This window comes from Lutra lutra, chromosome 8 (assembly GCF_902655055.1).
Source record: "Lutra lutra chromosome 8, mLutLut1.2, whole genome shotgun sequence".
Classification (NCBI taxonomy): Eukaryota; Metazoa; Chordata; class Mammalia; order Carnivora; family Mustelidae; genus Lutra; species Lutra lutra.
This window is the reverse complement of record NC_062285.1, coordinates 52,546,086-52,552,043: the sequence shown is the minus strand read 5'-3', so window position 1 is coordinate 52,552,043 and position 5,958 is coordinate 52,546,086. Positions and strand designations below refer to the sequence as shown.

General features: G+C 35.9%; 1 pseudogene; it reads left to right on the top strand.

Moving 5' to 3' along the window:
- Positions 1-240: 240 nt before the first annotated feature.
- Positions 241-1,176, top strand: LOC125107844 (olfactory receptor 6C1-like; annotated as a pseudogene).
- Positions 1,177-5,958: the final 4,782 nt, after the last annotated feature.

The window sequence follows — 5,958 nt, the reverse complement described above, 5'->3', positions numbered from 1 at the left end:
TGTGGTATTGAATATTTTCAAACTTTCCTTAACTGGAGATTTCACTGGTAAAAGAGAAGAAATTAATGGATCCTTGTTATTATCAGTTCAATTAAATTCTCATCTGTAGATAGAAACATGTAGTTATTTCAGCCAAATTCTGGCTCCACACTTAGACCTTTGCTAATCCTCTCTTCAAATTTGTTCCTTGTGTTTTCTCCTACAAGTCTGGCAGGAGAACAACAAATAAACAACTGCAGAATGAAAAACCACACAGAACTAACAGAGTTCATCCTCCTGGGTCTGTCATATGACCCGCAGCTTCAGGGAGTGATCTTCGTCTTTCTGTTCATCACCTATGTGCTCAGCATCACTGGGAACCTGACCATTATCACCCTTACCCTGCTGGATGCTCACTTCCAGACACCCATGTATTTCTTCCTCAGAAACTTCTCCTTATTGGAGATTTCATTCACCACTGTCAGCATACCCAAGTTCCTGGGCACCCTGATTACAGGAGATAAAACCATTTCCTTTATTGATCGTATTCCTCAGTTGTTTTTTCATTCTTTGGGAGTCACTGAATTGTACCTCCTGGCTGCCATGTCCTATGACCGTTATATTGCCATCTGCAAACCTCTGCATTACATGACCATCACGAATCCCAGAGTCTGCATACTCCTTGTCTTCTCTTCATGGCTGATTTCATTCTTAATTGTATTCCCTGCACTCATGTTGCTCTTAAACCTTAACTACTGTAGGTCTAATATTATTGACCATTTTATCTGTGACTATTTTCCCCCATGCAACTTTCTTGTTCAAACACAAAATTCCTAGAGATAATGGGGTTTTCCTGTGCTGTGTTTACTTTAATGTTCACTTTGGCATTAATATTTCTATCCTACATATATATCATCAGAACAATTTTAAGAATTTCTTCTAATAATCAGAGGACAAAGGGCTTTTCCACCTGTTCATCCCACATGATTGTCATCTCCATCTCCTATGGCAGCTGCATTTTTATGTAATTAAACCCTCAGCAAAAGACAAGAGTGTCTCTGAGCAAGGGAGTTGCTGTGCTAAACACCTGAGTAGCCCCCATGTTAAACCCTTTTATCTACAGTCTAAGGAATGAGCAAGTCAAGCGAGCCTTCATGGGACAGGACAAGGAAGATTGTATTTTTCTCAAGCAAATGAAATACTATGGTACATGAATTAGTCACACCCATTGCAGGCAGTGTAAAATATACAAAAATGATGTGTTCGTTGTGGCAGCACATATACTAAAATATGCAAAAATGAAGTCTGAGCAACTTCTTCAATTTACAATGACCTTCCTGTCATCCTATTCATTACTTCTTTCTCACAGTTTACAAGTACATTTAATATATTTCCCATTCAATTGGTATAACTTCATATGCCTGTCTGGTTTTTGTTCTTCTGAACCCATTGTTAGTTGAAACTTCTTGAACACTAATTATTTTAATTCAGAAAGGTGTACTTTGAGATTTATTTGGGAAAACAACTATCACCCAGAATGGAAGGGATGTTGTATAATTATTGATATGATATTTTCCTTATTCTATACAAACAATATAATCTTTCATTTTCATTGATCTTTGTCAGAAATCCCTTCGCCATCTTGCAGTTCCTCTAGGAAAAATTTTTCAAATGCCATATGATTTTCTGAAAATTGTGAATGTTTTCATTTAAAAACCAAAAAATATTGCTTACCTAAGAGTATGTCCATATAATCAACCTATTGCTAAAATTAAAAAAAGCATAGATCTTTAAGAACATAAATAGACCTCCATATTTCCAAATCCCATAATGACTCAGTAGATATGGACAGATATACAGGGTAGATACATGCATGCATACATCCACAGATACAAAAATACTGTAGAAATTAGTGAAGAAATAGCTGTTTTAGATGTGTAGGATAAGTTCACTTTCTCTATTTCCATGGAATGTCAGCTCTGAGTTCATATACAATGGAATATATATGTATAGCTTTTTTTAGTTTTGGACTAGTTTGAAACTGGGCATGTATCTAAATTTTTAATGCTTAAACTGCAAAATCATTTAAGTTTTGTAGAAAATAAATACTTCATAACAGAGCAAAACTTAGAATTTCAGCAGTTAAAATACTCGTCCACTCATTCAGCTTTAAGTATTAGGTGCCCAAGGTATTTTGGACGATGTGTGTATATGCATGTGTGTGTGTGGGTGTGTGGGTTTGAGAAAGTGAAAGAAGATTATGGATAGAATGAAGTATTCTAAATAAACTATTATTTAGTAATATAATATATACTATAATCCTAATTAGTGCTGCACCATTCCTAATGATCTTTATGCAATATATTCAACTGAGAAATATAGCACAGGACTTATTGAGCTGGGCTCTTTCCATAGTTTCACTATTGTGGTCATTGGGGTCTAAGTACCCCTTCAGATCCTTACCTTTGTATCTTTGGCTAAGTGCCTAATAGTGCAATTGCTGGGTCATCAGTAGTGCAATTTTTGACTTTTTGAGAAACCTCCATACTGTTTTCCAGAGTGACTACACCGCCTAGCATTCCCACTAAGAGGGTAAGAGGGTTACCCTTTCTCTGCCACCTCACCAACAACTCTCATTTCCTGAGTGGTTAATTTTAGCCATTCTGACCAGTGTAGTGGTATCACATTGTGGTTTCATTTTTATTTCCCTGATGCCAAGGGATGTTGAGCATTTTTTCATGTGTCTTTTGTACATTTGTATGTCTTCTTTGGAGAAGCGTCTGTTCATGTTTTCTGCCCATTTCTTAATGGGATTATTTGTTCTTTGGGGTGTCGAGTTTGATAAGTTCTTTATAGATTTTGGATACTAGCCCTTATCTGATATGTCATTTACAAATATCTTCTTCAATTATGTTGCTTGTCTTTTGGTTTTGTTGAATGTTTCGTTTGTTGTGCAAAGCTTTTTATCTTGATGAAGTCCCAATAGTTCATTTTTGCCTGTTTCCCCTGCCTTTGAAGACAAGAAGTTGCTGTGGCCGAGGTCACAGAGGTTGCTGCCTGTGTTTCTCCCCTGGATTTGATGGATTCCTGACTCACATTGAGGTCTTTCATCCATTTTCAGTCTATTTTTGTGTGTGATGTAAGGAAATGGTCGAGTTTAATTCTTCTGCATATGTCGTCCAATTCCTCAACACATTTGTTGAAAAGACTGTGTTTTTGCCCACTGCATATTTTTTCCTGCTTTGTCAATGATTAGTTGACCATAGAGTTGAGGGTCTCTATTCGGGGTTCTGGGTCCTCTATTCTGTTCCTTGATCTATGCATCTGTTTTTGTGCCAGTTCCATACCATGTTGCTGAGTACAGATTTGTAATAAAACTTGAAGTCTGGAATTGTGATGTCACAGCTTTGGTTCTCTTTTTCAACATTCCTGTTGGCTAGTCAAGGACGTTTCTGGTTCCATACAAATTTTAGGATTTTTTGTTCCAGCTCTGTGAAAAAAGCTGATGGTATTCTGACATGGATTGTGTTGAACGTATAGATTGCTCTAGGTAGCATACACATTTTAACAGTAGTTATTCTTCCATTCCATGAACAGAGTGGTTTTCCTTTTCTTTGTGTCTTCCTCAATTTCTTCATGAGTGTTCTATAAATCTGTGAATATAGACACTTTGCCTCTTTGGTTAGGTTTATTCCTAGATATCTTACTATTTTTGGTGCGTTTGTAAATAGGATCAACTCCTTAATTTCTCTTTCTTATCTCATTGTTAGTGTATAGAAAAAACAACTGATTATGTGCATTGATTTTCTGTCCTGCCACTTTGCTGAATTCCTGTTTGAGTTCTAGTAATTTGAGGGTAGAGTCTTTTGTCTTTTCCATGTAAAGTATCATGTCATCTGTGAAGAGAGAAAGTTTGACTTACTCCTTTTCAATATGAATGTTCTTTTATTTCATTTCATTGTCTGATTGCTGATGCTAGTACTTCTAAGTGTATGTTTAACAACAGTGGTAAAAGTGGACATCCCTGCCATGTTCCTGACCCTAGGGGAAAATCTCTCAGTTTTCCCCATTGAAAATGATTTTTGCCTGGGCTTTTCGTATATGGCTTTTATGAGTATTGAGGTATATTCCCTCTATCCCTATACTGTGAAGAGTTTTAATCAAGAAAGAATGCTGTACTTTGTCAACTGCTTTTTCTGCATCTACTGAGAAGATCATATGGCTCTTGTCCTTTCTTTTATTAATGTAGTATATCACGTTGATTGATAGGTGGATGTTGAACCACCCTTGCAGCCCAAGAATAAATCCCACCAGCTGAGACCTGATTTGTGAATCAGTATATGATCTGTTCTGGAGAATGTTCCATGTGCACTCAAGAAGAGTGTGTATTCTGATGTTTTAGGATGAATGCTCTGAGTATATTGTGAAGTCCATTTGGCCCCATCTGTCATTCAAAACCTTTGCTACCTACTAGATGATCTATCCATTGCAATCAGTGGGGTTTTAAAATTCCCTATGATTGTTGTATATTATCAATATGTTTATACTCATCAATGTTGTCGCATATCCTTACAAAAGAAAAAAAGAGAAAGAGAGAAATGAACAATGATAAAATGGTCAGAGCTTGTCCTGCTGAGCCTTTCTGATGATCCTGATCTTCTGGTTGAGGTTTTACCTTTCTTATTTATCACATACATATTATGTGTCACTGGCAACCTGGCTATCATTACTTGGTAGACTTCCATCTATAGCCCCCTATGTGTTTCTTAGCTGAAACTACTCTATCTTAGAAATCTCATTTACCACTGTATGCTGTATGTATTTGTAGATTTCTGGGGACAATCATCACCAAGCATAAAATCCTTTCTCATAAGAGTTGTACCGTCCAATAATTTTTCTTTATCTTCATGGAGGTGAATGAATTTCCCATTCTAATTGCCATGTCCCTTGATCCCTCTGTTGCTATTTGTAAACCTCTTCATTACACCACCATCATTAGCAGGAAACTGTACATCCTGTTTGTGCTCTATGCATGGCTGGGCAGGTTCCTGACCATTTCTCCAGGTGTTATTTTTCTGCTCCAGCTGGAGAAGAGAGCATCCAATATCATGGATAACTGCCTATGCGTATCTTTTGCTTGTATAACTATCTTGTCAGATACATGTTTCCTAGAAGTAATCTGTTTTTCCCTTGTTTTGGTTACTTCGCTATTTACTTTAGCACTGTGATTTTGTCCTAATATACATCACACATGCCAGTGAGAGAAAAAAATTTTATTCCACTTATATTTCTCACCTGATTGTCATTGCCATTTCCATATATGCTAATTTACTCAGCAGGGAGAAAAGGGCCTTCATTGACCAAAGAAGTAGCTATTCTCAATAACTCTGTTGACCCCATGCTGACCTCCTTCATTTACTCCCTAAGGAGCTGGAATGATACAAACCTTCAAAGATTTGACCCTTATAGTACTGTCTCATACAAAGAAATCAAAGTTCTGATTAATATGAACTAATGTTATTATGAAGATTTAACAAGAGAAAAGTGAAGTTTAAAATTTCTAATCTGCTATCTTCTTATATCAATGTCACAGCTACAGGAAATGCTGAGATTATTTGTTAAACATTCTTTACATCATGCCTGAGTTGTGTCTTCCTTTAAAGTATCTGTAGGTTTCATGTAAGTGATTTATAATTATGAATATAAAGTCAGAGGTTATGAAACATCAATCATTTTGCTTACTATTATAATAATAAAATATTATATAAAAACACTAATTCCAAAAGATATATGCACCCCCACATTTTTACAGTATTCAAAATGCTCAAAATATGTAAGCAGCCTAAGTGTATGTTTATAGATGAATAGAGAAAGAAAAAAAAATATATATACCTATACATATACATATACACACAATAAGATATTACTCAGCTATAAAAAAAAAGAATGAGATCTTGCCATTTACAGCATCAAGCAACA